The 23,532-nt window shown below is 43.4% G+C and overlaps 2 non-coding genes across 2 annotated transcripts; both read left to right on the forward strand.

Moving 5' to 3' along the window:
• Positions 1 to 3,633: 3,633 nt before the first annotated feature.
• LOC130038491 (U6 spliceosomal RNA) lies at positions 3,634 to 3,738 on the forward strand. Its single transcript, XR_008794717.1, has one exon. It is a non-coding gene; the product is annotated as a U6 spliceosomal RNA (small nuclear RNA).
• An 8,859-nt stretch (positions 3,739 to 12,597) lies between these two features.
• On the forward strand, positions 12,598 to 12,705 carry LOC130038477 (U6 spliceosomal RNA). The gene has a single exon (XR_008794705.1). It is a non-coding gene; the product is annotated as a U6 spliceosomal RNA (small nuclear RNA).
• The last annotated feature ends 10,827 nt before the right edge of the window (positions 12,706 to 23,532 follow it).

Here is a 23,532-nt window from a genome sequence, read left to right on the forward strand (position 1 = left end):
TTTCCTTAGAATCCAGCCACATGCACATTGGAAAGACTAGTCACTGGGCCTCCCAAATATACCCCAGCAGTTCCTGTCTTCCTCTTCTGGCTTTCCTAGTCCCCAGCCATGGCCACGTGCATGGGGGTGAGACTCCTGTGCTCAGTACCTTGTCACTACCTGGGCTTTTTTTTTTTTTGCTTTTTGGGTCACACCCGGCAATGCACAGGGGTCACTCCTAGCTCTGCCCTCAGGAATTACCCCTGGCGGTGCTCAGGGGACCATATGGGATGCTGGGAATCGAACCCGGGTCGGCCACGTGCAAGGCAAACGCCCTACCCACTGTGCCACCGCTCCAGCCCTACCTGGGCTTTTGAGCCCCGCCTAAACCTGAGCTTTCCTGGGCTTCTGAGCCTTGCCCAGATTCTGCCCCTGTCTGGCCCTGAGTGAGGCCAAGGTTTTTAAACTGGCGTACCCCCTGTCTTCCTGACCAAACTCATCTTCTACCTCTCAATCACCTGCTGCCCTTTGCTGCGGTGACAATCTTTTTCTACCCTTGTGACCATGACATTTCCTCTTCTTCAGCCCATTACTAAAAGATCTGACTCCTATTCTGCATTAAACTTTCTGATCAAATGTGCATTTCTGCAGAAATATCTTTCTAGATCACTACTCAAAACTGCCATATGCTTCATCAATCACTCTGTATGAACAGAGTGACCAAGGATGATGTTTTAGGGTCCAAGAGTCTGACTATAGTGTCAGAGTACATGCCTTGCATGTTTGAGGTCCTGGGTTCCATCCCTGGCATTGCATGCTTCACTCCCAGTAGCCCAGGATGGAGCCCCCACAAATAATAGCAACAACAAAAGAAAGCTTTTATAAATGCCATTCCTTACTCTGCAGCCACAAAGAATAATGAAACTATGCAGTTCTCTAAAACTTGGATGGAACTGGAGTATCTCATGTTACATAAGTCAGAAGGACAAATATCAGATGACCACACTTATATATGGTATATAGGTTAACAAGACATGGACATGCAAGGTATAAAATATGGAAAACCCTGGCTCTAGAATATAGAAGTAAGAAGGCTGGGGCTGGAGCGATAGTACAGCAGGAGGGATTTGCCTTGCACGTGGCCTATCGGAATTGGATCCCAGCATTCCATATGGTTCCCTGAGCACCACCAGGATTAATTCCTGAGTGTAGAGATAGGAATAATCCCTGAGCCTCCTCAGGGGAGGAGTAAAAGAAGGAGGGAGAAGAGGAAGAGGAGGAGGAGGAGGAGGAGGAGGAGGAGGAGGAGGAAGAGGAGAAGAAGAAGAAGAAGAAGAAGAACAACAACAACAACAACAGCAACAGCAACAACAACAACAAGGAGAAGAACAAGGAGAACAAGAACAAGAAGAACAAGAATGAGGATAATAACAAGAAGAACAAAAAGAGCAAGAAAAAAATAAGAAGAAGAACAAGAAGAGAAATATTAGGGGATGAAAAAGCAGATAGGAGGTAAAGGGGCAAGGGTGGGGGCGTTGGTTTGGAAGTGTGGTTTGGAAGTGTGACATATGTATCTATCTAAACCATAAAGCCATAACTACTGCAAGTCTGAGACAGAAATTGCAACAACTAATCTTTAAATATTTAAACATATTTAAACTAGAGAGTCAACAATATTATAATAATTAAATACAAACTATAACAATGGAATTTTGAAATGTGCCTGTCAAGGAGGCAGACCGGGGGTGGTAGGGGTGGTAGGGAATCTGGGGACTTTGATGGAGGAATGTCTATATTAGTGTTAGGATTCATGCTAGAACATTCTATACCAGAAACTCAACAACTATGAATCATGGTTCCTTAATATTAAATAAAATCATTTATTTTCTGGTCCGGGGAGATAGTGCAGTTTGTAAGGTATGCGGCATACCTGGGATTGATCCTCAGCACCAACATATGGTGCCCTGAGTATCGTCAGAAGTGATCCCTGAGCGCAGAGACATGAGTAAGCCCTGAGCACCACCAGGTGTTGTCTCCCACCTCCAATGACCACAAATAAGCTTTTTAAGTGTGCCTATTAAGGAGGTAGGTGCTGAGGGATGGGTGGGAGGGAAACAAAGGCATTGGTAAAGGGAAGCTGACCCTGGTGGTGGGACTGGTGTTGGAAAATCTAGTATGAACACAGTTGAAAATCTAGTATGAACACAATTTTAAATCACAGTGCCTAAATAAAAATATTTCCCCAAAGATTAAATATGAAAATTCCATTCTTGGAGCAAGAGATATAAGGAATTAAGGCACTTGATTTGCATGCAGTCAACTTTGTGTCCAATTCCCAGCACTGCATATGGTCCCCCCATTGCTATTAGGAATGATCCTTGAGCACAGAGCCAGGAGTGACATCGAAGCATCACTGGATATGGCCCATCCCACCCCCAATAAATAAAAATTCCATTTTGGGGTTGGAAATGTGACTCATTATAGAGCACATGCCTAGTATGTGATATATCTGGGTTTGATCCCAGACACTGCCAAAAAAGAATTCTGTTCTTTATTTCCATATTTATTCATTTATAATCTAACTTCCTTCCCTAGCACAGAAGCTCCAGGATACAGACAAGTTTATGTCTGGTTCACAGTGTATATTTATCACCTAAAACAGCACCTGGCCCTTTGGTATTTGGAAGGTGAAAGCAGGATAGATGGCTAAGTGGGAAAAAAACCCACTGACGTAACAGACAGAATTCCAGGGAGGGAAAGCTTTAAAGACAGCAGTGAGGGATGGGGAGACAGCTCAAAGGGCTGGAGGGTATTCCTAGCACGTGGAGGGCCAAGTTCAGTTTAGGGTCCCCCAACCATCTTGAAGTGTTGTCCTGGATGTATTGAAGCACTGTTCAAGTGGCCATGGTGTCCCCCAGCACCGCTAGGCTCTCGGAGAACTGCATCACTATACAGAGTACTGAACTCTTTAGGCCTTCAAACCCACAGAGCACTGCTCTGGAAGAGCCCTCCACACACAAGGAATGGCATTCCTGATTGCTTAGAGTGTTTATGCAATGCCATTAATTCACTTAACCCAGCCCTTACACAGGTAAAGCATGTGCTTTACTACTGAGTGACAATCCCCAATGCTTATTGTTTATACACCAGAAAATATCAGTCATGATTAATCCATAAACAATAATATAAAAAAGGAATAATCAGATGCCAAGTTCCTGGAGTCATCTGTGACTGGTAAAAATGTTTTAAGACCCACACCAGGGGGCCAGGCTGATAGGTCGAAGAGCTGGAGTGCAATGCTTTACGAGAGCCCTGTTTGATTCTCAACACTCCAAGGTTCCTTGAACACCCCTAGAAGCAGCCCCATCGGGACTGCCTCCACCCAATCCCATTGATGGGCCAATTTTCAGCTACCACCTTGCTGTCACTGCAGGCTGAGTTGAGAAGAGAGGAACAGAAACTGTGTAAGTAGTTCCAGTTCCCTGCTCTCTGGGGCAGCTAGGTGAGTTGCAGAAATTATGATGTACCTTTCAGATCTCCCTTTGGGAGATTTATCCTCCCCCAACCCTCAATGTTGCAAATGCTGCCAGGTAAGTCTTCAGTTGTCATCCCCCTGCAGGAATTGCATGAGCAGTTAAAAAGAACCCCCAATTTTTGCTCACTTTGGCAACAAATACAACTAAATTTTGAATGATACAAAGATTAGCATGGCCCCTGCACAAGGGTGACACACAAATTCATGAAGTTTTACATATTTTATCAACTGAGCAAAAAGTATGAAATGGAGCTAGGAATGTGTCTTCAACAGTTGATGTTGGGAAAACTTGTTGGTCACATTTTTAAAAAATGAACTCAGATCCCTTTCTAACACCATGCACAAAGTCAAATCAAAATGGATTGAAGACCTTAATATTGGGCTGGAGAGATAGGACAGCAGAAAAGACACAGACCTTACACATGTCATACCCAGGTTTGATGCCCAGCATCCCATATGGTCCCTCAAGTCTGCCAGAAGTGATTCTTGAGTGCAGAGACAGGAGTAAGCCTTGAGAACAGCTGTGTATTGCCCCAAAACTCCAAAATATTAAACAAAAATAAAACTTACTAGGGGCTGGAGCGGGCATTTGCCTTGCGTGCAGCCAACATGGCCGACCTGGGTTTGATTCCCAGCATCCCATATGGTCCCTGAGCACTGCCAGGAGTAATTCCTGAGTGCATGAGCCAGGAGTAACCCCTGAGCATCGCTGGGTGTGACCCAAAAAGCAAAAAAAAAAAACCTTACTACCTTGATATCACATCAGACCTCATAATTTATACTGAAAAAAAGCCATAGGTATAACATGTCATGTTATTGAACCTACAGGTATCTTCAGTGATTCAGTGTCATTAACCAAGCACACAGAAGCAAAGCAAAATTTAAGGGACTATATGGAAATGTGCACTGGTGAAGTGATGTGTGTGGGACAATTGGATGACTGAGATTAGGTCATGAATAACTTTGTAACTTGTATATCTCACAATGATTCAATTTTTAAAAGAAAAAGGAAAATAAAGTCTGAAACTGTATATCATGGTGATTAATTAAAAATGAAATAAATAAATAAATATTGGAAAACAAATATAAAAGTTTCTACACTGCAAAAGGAATGGGCAAAATAAAAAGGCATGCCACAGACTGTGAGAAAATATTTTTACTACCATTCACCTGAAAAAAGGTTAATACCCAAGATATATAAAGCACTGCTAAAACTTTGCAAGGGAAAAAACAAGAGACAGAGCAATAGTACAGTGGGTAGGGCCCTTGCCTCGCACTTGGCCCACACAAGTAATCCCTGGCATCCCATATGGTCCCCTGAGCCCTGCCAGGAATGACCCCTGAGCACAGAAACAGGAGTAAACTCTGAGCACTGGTTGAAGAAGCCTAAAGAGAAAAACAAGGAAAAAATATAGCAATCCCATCAAAAATTGGAGGAAAGAAAAAGTTTCCCAGACACCTTTCCCAGGTACCAGAAGGCAACCCATCTGCCCTGACATAAATCCCCTAGTCCCTACTGGTGCAGCTTAGAAGGAGTTTGGGGAACTCCAGTGTAGGACCCACAGACAAAACTCTCCCAGACACCTATCCCAGGTACTGGAAGGCTGCAATCCAGCTTTGCCATGATCCGAATACCCTAGTCTCTATGGAGTATAAGGAGTTTTAGGAGCTCCATTGCAGCACCTGGAGACATTGGTGTGACCAGTTACCCCCAAAACTTCAAATCATGCAGACACACAAACAACCACATGACAACTACTCTCCACCAACACCTTTAAAATGCAGGTGACTTTATCAAGTGATGCCGAGAAAAACTTTGAAAAGATTCAACATTCACTCATGATAAAATCCCTCAACAAAATAGGGGTGGAAGGAAACTTCCTCAAGATAATAATGACCATCTATAACAAGCCTACATCCAGTATCATTTTAATGATTAAAACTGGAAAATTCCCTTGGAGATCAGGTAAAAGACAAGGATGTCCACCTTCTCCACTTCTATTCAACATAGGATTAGAAGTCCTGGCTACAACAATCAGGAAAGAAAAACAAATGAAAGGGATACAAATTGTAAGAGAAGAACTCAAATTATCACAAGAAGAACTCAAATTATCACAAGAAGAACTCAAATTATCACTATTTGCAGATGATATGATTATATACATAGAAGACCCCAGAGTCCACAGAAAAGCTCCTAGAAACAACCAATACAGAAAAGTGGTCTGCTACAATATCAATACACAAAACCCAATCACATTCTTACATATAAAGAATTAATCAGAGGAGAAAGCAATCATGGAGTCCATCCCATTTAAAATAGTATGCAAAAACATCACGTTTCTAGAAATCATATTAACAAAAGACATGGGAGATCTATACCATGATAACTTTTTAAAATTTAATTTTAACTGAATCACCGTGAGATACAGTTACAAAGCTTTTTTGTTTGAGTTTCAGTCATACAATGATCGAACACCCATCCCTCCACCAGTGCACATTTTCCACCACCAATGTCCCCAGTATTCCCCCCTTCCCAACCCTCCCCCTGCCTCTATAGCAGACAATTTCCCCCACACTCTCTCTCTCTACTTTTGAGTATTATGGTTTGCAATACAGATACAGAGAGGCTATCTCGTTTGGGCCTTTATCTACTTTCAGCACACATCTCCCATCCTGAACAATTCCTCCAGCCATCATTGACTTACTGATACTTTTTTTTATTTCATCTGCCTTCTCCCACAGCTCATGAGGAAGGCTTCCAACTATGGAGCAATATTCCTAGCCCTTGTGTCTACTGTCCTTGGGTGTCAATCTGATATTATGTTATTTTATATTCCACAAATGAGTGCAGTCCTTCTATGTTTGTACCTCTTTCTGACTCATTTCACTTAGCATGATACTCTCCCTATCTACCCATTTATAAGCAAATTTCATGACTTCATCTTTCCCCGAGTACAGCACTGGGAGTAGTCCCTAAGCGGCACCAAGTGTGGTGAAAAAATAAGTAAATAAATGGACCTCCTATCTTTATTTTTTCTTAATGATTAATTCAAGTCATCAGATGGGAGTAAGGAGGAAGATTGAATAAAGGAACTTTGAAGAAAGGGGGTGGTGGTGAAATAGTCCCTTAGTAGTAGAATATTGGTATTCTAGAAAAGTATAGTAAAAATATCTCATTTTTTTCTTGCAAATATTCCCCCATGCATGAAGGTACTGGCAGAGGAACAAAGGCATGCGGGTCCCGGGGCTGAGATCTCCAAGCCTGCTCTGATCAGGGCTGAGCATCCTCCACCCAGATCCTCCATCTTCCAGTAGGCAGGGGTTACATCCACCAACTGACCCCCAGCGCCCTGTAATCCCATCAACAGCCAAGACCCAGAGACTACAAAACCCAGCTCCCGGGAAGAGAAGAGCGAAGAGAACAGTGCAGAGTCTCCTGCCCCCATGCCTGGCTGTCCTCGCTGGGGTCCCTTGGAGGGGGGCGGGTTGAATTTCCCTCCCTGCCCCGATCAGAGCCCCGGCAGCCGAAGACCTCCAGAACCAGCCACAACCATGCTGAGACCACTCTCCACACGCATGAAGGTACTGGCAGACGAACAAAGGCATGCGAGTCCCAGGGCTGAGATCTCCAAGCCTGCTCGGATTGGGGCTGAGAATCCTCCACCCAGATCCTCCATCTTCCAGTAGGCAGGGGTCACACCCACCTACTGACCCCTAGCGCCGGGTAATCCTATCAATGGCCAAGACCCAGAGACTACAAAACCAAGCTCCTGGAAGCGAATGCAGCTGCGCGACATCTTATCATCTCATTCTTACTTTGGACAACCTGGCAGGCTACCGAATGTAACCTGCCCACACGGCAGAGTCTGGCAAACGCCCCGTGGCGTACCCAATATGCCAAACACCAGTAACAATGATGGGTCTCATTCTCCTAACCCTGAAAGATCCTTTAATATGGCACTTTAAAATCTCAGGGCTAGGAAGAAGGAGACGTTACTGGTGCCTGCTCAAGGCAATTGACGAACAACAGGATGATTGTGATCATGATTCCCCCACCCAATCCAATAATTCTAGGATCATTGATTTAATGGGCAATGTACAGTTATTGTAAAATTGCAATTCACACACAGAGAAAAAAAAGTGAAAGAGAAAAGACATTGAGGATCACTTCAAGAGACCTCATTCACCCCACCCCACCCCCTTGAGCCTCCAAAAGAAAGACTAGAGAAAAAGGGAAGGGACTTTTCAAAGATATATCAGAAAAAAAGATGGGAGTTTTTTTTTCTAGAAGTGAAGAACATGACCATGTGTATTGAAAAGATACACCAAATAAAAATGAGACAATTTTGTAAAAGAGTAGACTAAAATGCATCCTTGGTCATTTTCAAGACCACCAGGAATACGAAAATGAACCTAAATATCTCTAGAGGGGGAAAACACTGAATCCCTCACAAAAGAATCAAAATTTAAATAGAACTTGAGTTTGGGGCCAAAGAGATAGTCCAGCGGTTAGGATGCTTGCCTTGCATGCAACTGACCTGGATTTGATCCCTGGCACCCCACATGGTCCCCTAAGCCCCACAAGGACTGATCCCTGATTGCAGAGCCATTTAAAAGATCTGAGCACCACTGGTGTGGCCACAAAACAAGCCAGTGGTACTTGGGTTCTAGAGTTGTGTACTGAACACACATAGTGAAAGGTCTTTCATGATTCAGTGCATAACTTTATAAAGCCATCTTTCATAAGTGCAAGTCGCATGACATTGTGAGTTCCTGAAAGTCCATCAGGACACAGTGTGTTGTAGCTCTGCAACACAGCCTGGTTGCCCGTGTTAACCCACCAACTCTACTACATTAGTAATGCAGCTCCAGTGGTAAGAAATGGAAGAGTCTTGCCTGTCTGAACAACATGAGTTATTTCAGCAGGCACTGAATAGTAGACCAAGAAGCTCTTGCCTGTCTGGACAACCTGAGCTATTTCAGCAGGCACTGAAGAGTAGACCAAGAAGCGTCAGAGAAATCCTAAGCATGGTATTGACTTCAGTCTCTCTGTGTAGATTGCACATTTGCAAGAACTGTACATTGCCCATTAGACCAAACATACTAGTATTGTTGAATTGGGTGAGGAGAATATTTGCAAGAAATGAAAGTGACTATGGTGGGTGCTGTTTTTTTTTATCATAACACCTAGGACTCCGACCTATGTCCAAATTAATTTTTCTATCAGCCTGAGGCAAGAAATCCTTGCCACATACACCTGTCCATCGGGCCTGCACAGCCTCTCTATGTGCCTTAACCAAAAGGATCCACCAAACATCCCAGTTTGCCTCATGGCTGCACTGAAAGCAAATTGGCCCTTACAACTGAACTTCAAATGTAACATGAAGACTTGGAAAAAATGTTTCAAAACCAGCCGGAGGTAAGCAACCCTAGAGTAGCCTTGAGATAAAGTAAATCTCAGAAAACAAGTTCATAACCCATGCACTGTACTATTGAGAGAGGTGAGCCCCAATGACTTTATTTATTAGAACCAACAAATTTCAATTAATTTTTTTGCTCAAAAGATTCAAATGACTGGATACAATTTTCAATCTACCTCCTGATCTTAAGATCTATATGGGCGTATGCATGCACATGTGTATGTATATACAGCTGTGTATATGTGCTACTGTGTGTGATGTGCATAACTATATACTATATATGTGTTTGGTATGTAGATGTGTGTACATATGCATATATATAAGCATGTTTATATGTGTGCCTTGTGTTTAATGGGTATATTGTATGTTTGTGTGCATGCGTGTATCTACGTATTCTTAAAGGTTTATTAAAATACTACCAGGGACTGGGGATATAGTTGACTGGTAGAGCACATGCCTTATATGTGTAAGGCTTTGGATTTCATCTCCAGTCTACCAACTCATCCAAACAAATTGTTATTTGGGTCAATATACTTTTCTGGACATTTGGAAATAGACATATATCTAGGTCATAATAAGAAAGGGGAAATATATATATATTTTTTAATTTTATTGAATCACCATGAGATAGTTACAAACTTTCATGTTTAGGTTACAATCACACAATGAGCAAACACCCATCCCTCCACCAGTGCACATTCCCCACCACCGATATCCCCGGTATACCCCCCTTTCCCACCCTACCCCTACCTCCATGGCAGACATGATTCCCCATAATCTCTCTCTACTTTTGGGCATTATGGTTTGCAATACAGACCCTGAGAGGTTATCATGTTTGTTTCTTTATCTACTTTCTGCACACATCTCCCATCCCGACCGATTCCTCCAGCCATCTTTTTCTTAGTGATCCCTTCTCTATTCCAGCTGCCTTCTCCCCTTTGCTCATGAGGCAGGCTTCCAGTTATGGAGCAATCTACCTGTCCCATGTATCTACTATCCTTAGGTGTCAGCCTCATGTTATGTTGTTTTATACTCCACAAATGAGTGCAGTGAAAGTGGAAATATATTTTAAAATCGACAACAAAGGGGCCAGAGATATGATACAGTGGGAGGGCACTTGTCTTGCATGCGGCCTACTCAGGTTCAATCCCTGACATCCCGTATAGTTCCCAACCACCATCAAGAGTGATTCCTGAGCGCAAAGCCAGGAGCAAGCCCTGAGTAACTCTGGATATGGCCCAAGACCTCCCCCCACCCATATAAATAACAAAATTAGTCTCAGGTAATACTCTTAAGCTTATGCCAGTTCATGTCATGCCCTAATACTCTAAAATTTCATGGCAATCACCATGAAATCCAACATCCTTATCATGGCCCACTAGGTCCTCTCTGAGCTTCGCCCAACTTCCTTTCTAATTTCGGCTCCTGGAACTCTCCCTTCTTCTAGAACAGATAGGCCTTCCAACAGTACTGCTGACACAGCACCTCAACTCTGTGCATTGCCCACGCTCACTATCACCCTCCCGCTTCACCCACATATCTACAGGGCTTCGTCTCCCACTGGTTTCCATTCTCCATCCAAATGTCACCTGGTTCGTGATATCCTCCCTCCGCTCTCATCACTAAAATATAACCTGCTGTCATTTCTCAAACTTTTGCAGCAAGGCGTCCTCCTGAGGCTTCCACTCAATGCCCTGAGATGCCACACACAAGGGAAACTTAACACGCTTGCAAAAACTATCCCCAAATGTACATTTTCCTGAATAGACAGGGAACTCTTCCAAAGAAGGAAGGGGGGGAATTGATGAGCAATTTCAGGTCAACATGACAGAGGAAATGAGGGGAAAGAACTAAAGCGGGTAACCCCAAGAGCACTAAAAGCTGCCCAAATCAATCAATTATTCTTAAAGGATGAAAGCTTGTCTCTGTGGCAGAGCTTTACTCTGAAATACTACTGTACCCTTGCTCGGTGGACTCTTGATAACTGAATACCAACATATACATTGTTGACCCATTGGAAGTGCTCCTTTGTGTGAAATACTGTGTCAGTGAAGTAAAATGTTAAACAAACTGACAAATAAGCAATGGAAAGCCAGTCTTAGCAAGAAGAAGATACTTTTTATCCTTCAAATCAGGATTGTAAAAATTTTTACTGGGGATGGAGAGCTAGAACAGGCATTAAGGCCTGGCATGTGGTGGGCTCTGAGCACTTCTGGGAGTGACTGAGTGAAGCATTCTGGTATGGCCTCAACCTCCAACCCCTCCCCCGACAAAACCCCAAATCCCTCTTTCTGTGAAGATGCAGAGAGCAGAAATTCCCTTTTGTGGACTATGTATAGTCACGCATTCATCTTCTTTTATAACCCTTTCAAAGCAGGAATGCTGATTGGATTTTGCCCCAGAGTTGTTATTTCCCTATCCCAGATCCTGTAAAAATGATTCAAGGCAAGTATTATATTTTAAAGAGTATGCTAACAGCATAGTGCCAAGACATTTTAGTCTGATTTTGTTCAGTTCTGGATCTTGAATCCAGAGCATTATATATGGGAAGCATGAACTCTCCCACATTCTTGGCCTCACAAGAATAATTAATGGTTGGAGTGAATTGGCTCACTGTTATTGGCAATACCAATGCTTCTGCTTTCCTGAGGAATGCCGTGTAGATGTGTGCCAGCATTTTATTCCACATTAACTTATTTTTGAAACTCTGGGAATCAAATCCAGGATCTCACATAAGCAAGACAAGCGCTCTACCGCTGAGCTACCAGAATTTTAAATGTGCCCATCCTTGGTCCCAGGAATTCCGTATCTTTGATTTTATATCCAAAGCTCAGCTGGCAGTGTGTTAATATTTTTATATATTTGTTTTTGGAGGGTCACAACTGACAATGCTCAGAGTTTACTCCTGTTTCTGTGTTCCAGATTTACTCATGACAGTGCTCAGGGAACCATCTGGATTGCCAAGGATCTAACTCGGGTCAATCAAACATAAGGTAAACACCCTACCCGCTCTACTAGTGTGCTGATATTGGAGTGGAGTGAATTGCCATATGGTTCATGGGGTTTGTGGTTCACCAGCAAGGGGAGAAGGAACCTAAAAAGCCGCCAGCTAGGAAATGGTTCAATAAGCCAGGTACAGAAAAATCAATAAAATACCACAAGTGATTTCAAAGGATGACCTGCATCTGTATTAACGTACAAAGGTCTTCACAGCTATTTGAGGGGTAAAAGTCTAAAGGAGTGTTTATCAAATGGTTCAGTTTGTGGTCGGAGATATAGCATAAAAGATAGATTGCTTTGCATGCAGGAGGTGTGAGTTTCATCCTGGTACCACATGTTTTCCTGAGCATCACTGTGAAAGAACCCGTACTACAGAGAAAGGTGTAGTCTCCAAACACTGCCAGGTGTGTCCCCTCAAATGGTTCAATTTACATAACATTGTGTGTTTATACTACATATGCACACAGAGTTTTAGAAGAGTATAGTTAGCTGGGAGGTTGAGGGGCTTGGGGATTTGTGGATCATTTCTATTGTTAGGTATTGGTTAGAGTTTGAGTAGGTATCCTTATTATAATCAAAAATAAAAGCTTTGTTAGACTTAAAAATATTAGGCAACCAAAATAGAATTCTATCTGAAATGCATCAATTAAAAATTATTCTTCTGTGCTCGCTTTGGCAGCACATATACTAAAAATTGGAACTATACAGAGAAGATTAGCATGACCCCTGCGCAAGGATGACACACAAATTTGTGAAGCGTTCCATATTTTTGCCACAGAGGTAGGGTGGGATGGGGGGATGGGGGGAGGGAGGGATACTGGGACTGGTGGTGGTGTAGAATGGGTACTGGTGGAGGGATGGGTATTCGATCATAGTATAACTAAAACCCAAGCACAAAAATTTGTAAGTCTACAATTGTACCTCATGGTGTTTCACTAATCACTTGATCACTTGACTTCCCGTTAATTGTCGATTTGCTCTAGCGGGCGCCAGTAACGTTTCCATTTGTCCCTGTCGCGTGCTAGTGTAGCCCAATGGCGTCTATTCGCTCTAGGAACATGAAGAGCCTCAAACCGATCGTTCATGATCTTGATGGAGTCTGACCATCTGGTAGGTGGGTGGTCACGCGGTCTTTTGACATCCAGTGGAATCCAGTCAGTAACAGCTCTAGTCCAGCGGTCATCTTTAAATCTCATTATGTGACCAGCCCATCTGATTTTTGACATCTTGGCAAACGAGACAGCGTCCCTGATTCTTGATCATCCACGGATGTCGGAACTCCGGATTCTTTCTCTCATTTGAGTGAAACGTGATATTCCAAGCATAGCTCTTTCAATTCCTCTTTGGGAGACCCGAATATAGCGTTCTCATCCTGTTTACGTAGGACCCAGGTCTCTGAGGCATATGTTAATGCAGGAAGAACAGTGGAATCAAAGAGATGTGCTCGGAGCCGGAGGTTCTTCATCCTCTTAGCTATTTCTTCGATGCTCTTGAAGGTGTTCCAAGCTGTTCTCTTCCTCCTGCGCAGCTCGGGTGCCAGGTCATTTGTCATGTTGACTTCTTGACCTAGGTACACATAGCTGTTGCATTCGGAGATGGTCGTTCCATTGAGAGCGAATGGGGCGTCAGGAACGAGGCTGTTTCTCATAAACATTGTCTTCGTATGATTCAGCTGTAGTCCTACCTTTCCACACTCATGGTCAAAGTCTGCCGGCATTTGTGCTGCTTGGCTGATGTTTGGTGTTCTTAGAACGATGTCATCAGCAAAGCGGAGGTGGTGTAGTTGCCAACCATCTATCTTCACTCCCATTCCTTCCCATTCCAGCCGTCGCATGATGTTCTCGAGCGTGGCACTGAAGAGTTTCGGGGAAATGGTATCACCCTGCCGAACCCCTCTCTTGACATCAATGATTACTTCTTTGTAGAATGGTGAGATCCTGGTAGTGAATCTGTAATACAGCTCATGGAGGATCCTGATGTATTGAGCTTGAATGCCCTGATTGGCTAGGGCTTCAATGACCGCTTCCGTCTCATTGTATAACTGAAACCCAAGCACAAAAATTTGTAAGTCTACAACTGTACCTCATGGTGTTTCACTAATAAAAATTTAAGAAAAAAATTATTCTTCTGCTATTGTTCTTGCAGTATGGTAAAAACAAGACATTGTTTGAATAAATAAATTTTGTTTGCTTTTGGCTTGTTTTATGTGCTAAAAGTTTGAATTTTTCATTAACTTGTTATCATGTGAATATTCTTTTGATCGACAGGTTTTTTTGTTTTTGTTTTTGGTGGTGGGTCTACATCTGGCTGTACTCAGAAATCACTCCTGGTGGCCTTCTGGAGACCATATGCGGTGCTGGGGGATTGAACCATGTTCGCCACATGCCATTGGACTCACTCTCCAGCCCCGAAACATGCATTTTGTTTAATTGCATCTACCGCCCTTCTCAAACTCTCCATGAACGTTGTTCATTAGCACTGTAATAATCATGTTCGTAACCCAGGGCACAAACCTGGAATTCAAAACGCTTGCTCAGACATGCAGGAGAAGCTGAGGGACAGGGGTGAGTCCAGATATAGTGATGGTGACAGGTATCTGGGAAAGCACCTGTGCTGGGCTTTTTGTTTTTGTTTTTGTTTTTGGAGGGGAGCCACACCCTTCAATGCACATGGTTCACTCCCAGTCATGCTCAGAGGACCACGAAGTGTGATGGGTCAAACTCAGGCCTCTTGCTTGCAAAGCATGTGTTCAATCCACTGAGCGATCTCCTCCATCAGCGAGTTTCTACTCCCAAAGTGTCCTGGATCCTAGGGTTGTTGCTATCAGCCAAGCAGTCTTCAGCTACTTCATCATGTCAGCTTTCCATGTTTGAAAATGGAAGCATAAATGAACAGATATGTCACAGCCACAGTGTTTGAGATAACATTGCCCTTGCACTACGTCTCATGCAAATGAGCATCTTTTATGGATTGACAATATAAAAGTCAGTATGAAAATACCAAGAGTTCGTTGATCAAGATGCAAAAGGACTTTATAGCAAAATCTTAGAGAGGAGTCCTGTGTTCCTGGAGAGCAGTCTGAAACTATTCAACCACATTATACTTGGGTTCTTCGGGAATAACCGATGCATTTTGTTACTTTGGTTGGCATTTACCTTCTTCCTTGTCATTGTTGTTTCCTTGTTGTTGTGATGCTGGTCCCCTCACACCCACTTGCTGTGGCCCCAGGGTTCACAATAGAGGCCTGTGAGGGTCTCACTTGGAATTTGGAATGTGGGGTGCTATTGGGGATTGAACTTGTGACCTCAAATCTTTAAAACAGTGCTCTAACACTAAATCATATCTGCAGACCCCTAGTTTGCATTTGGGACGGTGGAGTGAGCACATCCAGTGATGCTCCGGATCTATTCATGAGTCTGTATTCCATGGTGTTTTTGGGCAATGCTTCTGGGACCACACAATAGTGGGAATCTAATTGGAGTTAGCCCCATGCCCCTTAACCTCTGTACTATCTCTTTTGCCCCTGCATCTTTTTAAATTATGAGAGGAATAGTGCTCATTACAAAGATGCACAAAGTATGCGTAGGCATTAAAAAACATAAAGCAGAGCTGGAGAGATAGCACAGCAGGCAGGGTGCTTACCTTGCACAGGGCTGACCCAGGTTTCATCCCCGGCATCCCATATGGTGTCCCAAGTCACTCCAGAAGTGGTCTCTGAGTGAAGAACCAGGAGTAGTCCCTGACCCCAAAACAAAATCAAACCCATAAAGTAAAAATCTAGTTTTCATGTTTTGGAGCAAAGCACACCTGCCAATGCTCGGGGGCCACTCCCAGTTCAGTGTTTAGTGATCACTACTGGTGTTCTTAGGGGGCCCTCGTAGTGCCAAGAACTTGTACCTGGATCTCCTGCATGCAAAGTATTTTAGCAGTCCATTGAGCTCTCTCATTCTCCAGTTCTTTTCAAATTCATTTTGGTGTGGATATTGCTGGGCGTTGAACACAGGGGCCTCATACAGGCAAGGCGGGTGCTTTACCACAGAGAAACATATCAGCCCTTAAAAAACCCAACTTTAATCACCACCATATTAATATATAACACTTTTTTCTTCACTCAGCTTGAGATCATACTACTTATTATTTAAATTCTTTTAAATTAAAGTACACTCATTTCCCACTGACAATCGTTTCTTAATAAGTGTGAAGAAAAACATGTCCAGTCTTTTAATATCAAACTAGCAATGAAAAGAGGTTAACATATTACATTTGCACAATGTGTTTTTTTTCGTACCTCTATCATTAAAGATTCAAATAGGCAAAATTGCCTTTTAAACCTGACGATAACAATCACAGTGAAAAGACACCATTAAAATATGAACATTGAATAAGACAATGATTTTGAATTGAAATCAGCTGACATTGAGTAAGTTAGTTGATTTCTCTTAATCAGAAGGAGAGTCGTCTTTGGGGTGAAGTATTGGTTATACCACTAGCAAACACAATAACACACTTTTTGATGACACTTTAGTATTTGACAAGAGGTGAAAATTTCATTTAAAGTTTTATATACATGCCAATATTAAGGCATGGAAAGAAAGCAAGATAAAATATGCTACCCATCGCTCATTCCAAAATCATTCAATAGAAAACATAATTTTAAATGTCAGAAAAGGGTTTTACAAAACCTTCCAGAAACATTGACAAATTGCATAAACAATCATTGCCTGATTGATATTTTTGTCATTAAGAATGTACGCTTTCCTTTAAAAATATTCAATATTTATCTACATCAGTTTTATATGTGAACCAAAAGTCCCACTCCATTAAAATTCAAAGCAAATTTGTACCGCGAGTTCAATCATACAAGTTTATCCTTAAAGGTTAGCATTTGTTTTAAATAGTTGAGCCATCTGTCCTAGAGTGGCACACGGGAGTTTAATTACTGTAGAAGGCTAAGTGGAATTTCTCCCACAAATAAACACTTTGTTGAACTGTTCTGCAAACATGAGATCTTACTTGGAGACTTCTCTTACAAAGCAATTACATTGAAGTCACTATTATTTAGCTGTATAAGTCAGTAATGTCTGCTACTTTATACCATGCAGGGCATCTGCCTGTCATAAACATTTATTCTAGAATGTTCTCATTCATAATAGGTGACCTGTAGTTGTAATGAGTCTATATTCAGGATAGCTGGTGGACAACATTCAATGTCGGGAGCTGGCATCATGGATTGCAAAATTATTTGGAATTTTAATTTTAAAAATTTTTTGTGGGGGAGTGGTCACACCAGCGGTGCTCTGTTTCTCCTCCTGGCTCTGTGCTCAGGGATCATTCTGCTGGTGCTTAAAGAACCATATGTAGTGCTGAGAATGGAACCTGGGGCTCCTACGGGCAATTCTGCACTTTGGTCCACTGAGCCACCTATTTGTTCCCAAGTGTTTTATTTGTCATCAATAACTTGAATCAGATAATTTGTTTGGTTTAGGATTTTTGTGTCAGGGACAAAACCCAGGGCCTCACACACATGAAGGGTGCATTCCAGCAGGGAGCCACACCCCTGACTTGAAACAAATCTTAAGCAGTATGTAAATCAAATTTGTAGATGTCACAGAGCTTGGAGTAGCATAAAGGTAAAGGTAAAGGCACTCCTGTTGATCGTCGATTTGCTCGAGCGGGCCCAGTAACGTCTCCATTGGAGACTTTGTTGTTACTGTGTTTGGCATATCGAATACTCTCAGTAGCTTGCTGGGCTCTATGAGAGGGGTGGAGGAATTGAACTCGGGTTGGCCATGTTGGCCGCTTGTAAGGCGGACGAGAAATTATAGACTCATATGGAAAAGGGCTCAGCTGGTGCCAGAATGGCATGACTGACAGCTAGCCTTGGCTTTTTCGGCAGCATCCCTGGGTTGCCTGCTGGCCCCCACAAGTAGGTCAACAGATCTACTGAGTGGCTAAGAAAAATGCCTCTTTTCCATGGGCACAGAGCTAGGAAGATCCCCTGAGCACTGCATAGTATGGCCCCCAAGCAAAATGACTTGTTAGACCAGGGATATGACTCAAGTGCTAAGCACATGTCTTGCATTTCTAAGAACTGAGTGCAACTCTCATCAGAGGGGACTCTCTCAAGATTGGGTTTGGCCTGTATTAAAAAGGGTGGCACCTCGAGACATAGCAGTTTAAAAACACTAGTTTTGCACACCATAGATACCCGTGTTCCATCCTTGGCACCCCATATGGTGCTCCCAAGCACCACCAGAAGTAAGCCCTGAGCACCACTGTGTTTGGCCACCCCCGAAGGAAAAATGACGAGGCCCATTTTATATAGGCCTATTTATGCTTGCCCATCACTTTTCACTGTTTGGCATACCCCTCCGCTATATATACATATATATATGCTTAATATATACATATATATATATATATATGTTTAAGACCATTCTCCACATGTTCAGATGAGCCTCACGCATGAAGGAACCAGCAGAGGAAACCAGGTGTGCGAGACACAGGGCTTAGATCTCCACGCCTGCTCGGATTGGACCTGGGCCTCCTCCACCCAGATCCCCCATTTTCCAGTATGTAGGCGTTACACCCACCAACTGCCCCTGGCCGCCATGTAATCCCATCAACGGCCAAGACCCAGAGACTATAAAACCCAGCTCCCAAAAGCTCACGGCTGCGTTCATGGCCGCGTAACATCTTATACATCTTATTATCTAGTTCTTATTCTGGAGAACCTGGCAGGCTACCTAAAGTATCCTGCCCACACGGCAGAGTCTGGCAAACTCCCCGTGGCCTATTCAGTATGCCAAAAACCAGTAACAATGATGGGTCTCATTCTCTTGACCCTGAAAGAGCCTCGAATGTGGCACTTTCTAAAATCTCAGGGCTAGGACAAAGGAGACGTTACTGGTGCCTGCTCGAGGAAATTGATGAACAACAGGATGACAGTGATACAATGACAGTGATATATACATATGTATATATATACACATTTATTTCCTTGCCAAGCATTGAACACTAGACTTCACACAGTCTCATTCTTAGCCCTTACGCTCGCACTGTACTTATAAGCTACCTGAGGTTAAGATCCCTGTCAGGTTTTGCCCCCAAGAATGGTTTGTACAGTGGTTGGGAAGTTGCGTGGACCTAGTATCTCTTCATGAAAGAACAAATGAACTAGTATAGTTATTACACTCCAGATCTTTCTCCCTTTCAAGAACTCGCCACGTTCCTGGGCCTGGGCCCAGGCCTAACACAAACCGGAAGTGACTTCCTTCCTATGAAACTCGTCAGTCCTACTATAAAGTCTTCTTTCAGATCTTCTAACCATATCCCCACAGGGCAGACTCCACAGCCAAGCCCAATTTTCTGGGTTGGAACAGGCACTATGCTGTTTTTCAGCAGATGGGAGCGGCCCTTCCAAGCAGTACTCAGGAGACCTCAGGGAGGAGTCCCCTACAGTGATTCTCAGCCAACAGGGCCCAAGGCCACTCTGCAGCTCACGGATCATGCCCCACCATGAATGGGGATCACAGCCAACCAGCGATGCTTTGTTGTGTTTTTTTTTTCCCCCAGGGGACCACATGGTGCCAGGGATCAAACCCTGTTCAACGGGTACCACAATGTCCCCCAAGCACAACTGGGTGTGGTCCAAAAAGAAAACAAACCAACATATATGAAGATATCGGTGATTTTCTCTGTGGCATGAAAAATCAGGTGATTATTTAAAGCACCCTTATCTCTTTTTTTTCTTTTTGGATCACACCTGGCGATGCACAGGGATTACTCCTGGCTCATGCCTTCAGGAATTACTCCTGGCGGTGCTCGGGGGACCATATGGGATGCTGGGAATAGAACCCGGGTCAGCCACATGCAAGGCAAATACCCTACCCGCTGTGCTATTGTTTCAGGCCCTAAAGCACTCTTATCTTGCAGTGATATAGTCTCAGATATTTATGGGAGAAAAACAGTAACAATAAGTTTTACAATGGAGACGTTACTGGTGCCCGCTCGAGCAAATCGATGAACAATGGGAGGACAGTGCTACAGTGCAGTGCAGTTGATTAATTAATTATTTAATTGATAATTAATTGAGCACAATTAATTGCATTTGATTTGGTTCCAACTAATCCAGGGAGGGGCCAAGGGCTCACTGGACAGGCAAAGTAGATGCTATGCACGCCGGAGGCTGGGTTCTGTCTCCACCATCATATAGGAGCAATCCCCACTCATGGTGCTCCCCAAATAAGAAGGTATGGTGCAGGATGGATTGTGGGTAACTGGTGGGCCAAGCTCAACACCTGGTACATGTGAACCTGCCAACTACTGCTGACTTGGGAAACTCTTTCTAATTCAGAAGCTGGTTTTTGCTGTTGCTCAGTTGATGTTTGTCCCAGGGTTCCTCTCCCCTAACTACGGAGTTGGACTGTTGTCACTGTCCCTAAGCACTGGGGCCCCAGGCAAGGAGCTGCAGCATTCTGCCACCCAGCAAAGCTGCTAATCTCCTTCTGAGGCTCCAGGAGAGACCCAAGGAGCCACCAATTTCCAGCATGCCATCCCAGAGCAGCTGAGACCCTTGTTTATTTTGTGATGGTGGGATTGGGGGTCCACACCTAGTGGTGTTAGGGTGCTTACACCCCATACAATGCTAAGATCGACCTAGGCAAAGTCTTTTGAGCTGTCTCTGAAATTTTGTTCTGGTTTGTTTTGGGCGGGTGCCACACCTAGTGGTTCTCAGAGCTAAGGGATCACTCGTGGAAGTGCTTAGGGGACCATAGGTGATATAAGGGATTGAAACTGGGTTGGCTGCATGTAAGGTAAGTGCACTTCCCACTGATTTGACTCTCCAGCCCTCTTAAGTGACTTCAAAGGTCCAAAACTGTGGTTACGCCATCCTTTCTGGCTGGCAGTAGAAAGGCTATCCACAGTGGCATGAGTGGGAGAGCAAGTCCTCAATGGACACCCAGTGGCATCCAAAGAAAGGGAGGTGGGAGTCTGTGCCTTTTGCTGAACAAATATTGCAACAGTGTCAAAGGAGTATATTGCAACTTAGTAGAAGCCCACAGCAGAGGAAGAGACAGTGCTTCAAAAATAATAGGAAAGGAAGCTGTTAAGGAAATGTAGTAATCTGGGTGAAGGATGCTCAGCCCCAATCCGAGCAGGCTTGGAGATCTCAGCCCCGGGACCCACATGCCTTTGTTCTTCTGCCAGTACCTTCATGCATGTGGAGAGTGGTCTCAGCATGGTTGGGGCTGGTTCTGGAGGTCTTCGGCTGCTGGAGCTCTGCTCAGGGTGGGGAGGTATAAATAGCATTAAAGAAATACATTCCCTTTCTGACACTACCTGGTCCCTCTCCTGCTGCCTATAGAAAGGAATGAATGAAGACAGATCCTTCTTCCTGGAAACTGTCATCCAAGACTCTTTGATAGTTCTGGCTTGCTGCTTGGGAGAATCACACAGTTCTGGGGATTGAACCCAGGTATGTGCTGCAGCCCACTGTGCTCTCTGTTCTCATTTGTGGTTCATGGAGTTCATGCAAGAACGTGGTAGGCACCCACCTGACTCTCCATCACCACCCACACATATTTCCCTGTCCCCATCCCTGTTCTCCATCATTCCAACCTATGTGGTGGGTGTCTGAGGCTGGCTATCCTGGCTCATGCTCTATTGCATCTAGAAGTATCTCCAGGATACCGTCTGCTTAGAAGCCCCCTTCTCCCTTCAGTTCCTGCTGCTCCTTTTCAGGGACTACTCAGCACAGCACAGAGGTGCTGTCTGCTCTTTGCACTCAGGTACCCACTTCTCATTTCTCTTTGCAACTCAGGCAATATCTTTCTCCCACTTCTTCTTTCTCATTCTTTCCCTTCCCTCCCCTTCCCTTTCTTCCCCTCCCCTCCCATTCCCTTCCCTCTCCTTGTTCTCCCATTTTTTTTCCTCCATGAACTGCAAACATTTTTTGGATAACACTGGTTTGTCCTTGCTCCTCCTGCAGGAGAAAGGTTTATTTAGGTTTATTTAGTTACTCCCACCACAGTTCTCCCCAATTCCATCAGGCACTATTAATCATATATTTTGCTATTCCCTTTATGCCCTTTCCAATGGTTTAGCAATGTCCTTTTTGTATAGACACAGGAAGACAGTTGATACTATGCTTTTGTAACATGGGAGTTAGTTGACTCTGACTGATATTTACATCATATTTATTTGACTTAAACTTCAGTTGCCCTTACTTCCTGACACCCCAAGAGGAGGATCCTGAAGAGGGACTCAGATGAATCCAGGGAAAGCTGTAAGGTACCCTGGCATTGAAAAGGGACAGGCTAAGCGCTATAAGAAGTATAATAAGTTAAGAGCATGGACATAGAAAAACTGACATGACTCAAAAAGAGTTAACTGAATAAGGACTCTGCTGGGGTTAGGAAATACTAACCTGGCTTGAGGACTGTAGTCTGGGATACATAGAAAGATGTCCCCAGGAAGAGCTACCCTTTAAGCTTAATATATCTCTTACTTTTTATATATATAAATTTTTCATATATTAAAATATATAAAAATTTTCATATATATAAAAACATAATGTATGTATATATAAAAATATACATTAAATATGTAAGTATATATACATAAATGTATATATAAAATGGTCATAAGACATGCGTATACATATACATATATACATGTATCTATGTTTTATGTATATTTTATAGATATTTTATGTATGTAAATGCATGTTTATGTATGTACATGTACATGTTCTTGTATATTTTATATATATATTTTGTACTGGAGTGATAGCCCAGTGGGTAGGGCGTTTGCCTTGCACGTGGCCGACCCGGGTTCAATTCCTCCATCCCTCTCGGAAAGCCCGGCAAGCTACTGAGAGTATCCCGCCCGCACAGCAGAGCCTAGCAAGCTCCCCGTGGCATATTCGATATGCCAAAAGGGAATGCCCTGCCACAGAGATGGGCAGGGATGGGGAGATGGGGGCGTGGGAGGGAGATTGGGATCATTGGTGGTGAATAATGGGCACTGGTGGAGGGATGGGTACTCGATCATTGTATAACTGAAACCCGAGCACAAAAATTTGTAAGTCTACAACTGTACCTCATGGTGTTTCACTAGTAAAAATTAAAAAAAAACAGTAACAACAAGTCTCACAATGGAGATATTACTGTGCCTGCTCGAGCAAATAGATGAACAATGGGAGGACAGTGCTGTATCTCTTACTGTGTTCATACAAAATGACTAGAAATAAATGGATTACTAGCTAAGGAAGGAGAAAGCAATACTCTTGTTGGACTCCCACCCTAGAGCGGATCTCCTAGTAATCTAGAGTGCTGAACCCCCAGATAAGGTTTTGTCCTTGAGTTAATCTCCTAGAAGAACTTCTCCTGAAGCTGGTGCTTTCCATCTGTTTATTGTTATGATAATGTTCAACCCCACCTATATATGTACCCCCACCTTCATGATTTGTCTAGAATGCTTGCTATGAGACTTGAATAAACTGTCACTGATTTCCAACCAGCCTGTGGCCCTATTCTTCATTTGTCCATCGCTATTGGCCGGCAGGGGGACGGTTCTTGGCCACCGAATGCACAC

Source organism: Sorex fumeus, unplaced genomic scaffold, assembly GCF_029834395.1.
Source record: "Sorex fumeus unplaced genomic scaffold, SorFum_2.1 ptg000075l, whole genome shotgun sequence".
Classification (NCBI taxonomy): domain Eukaryota; kingdom Metazoa; phylum Chordata; class Mammalia; order Eulipotyphla; family Soricidae; genus Sorex; species Sorex fumeus.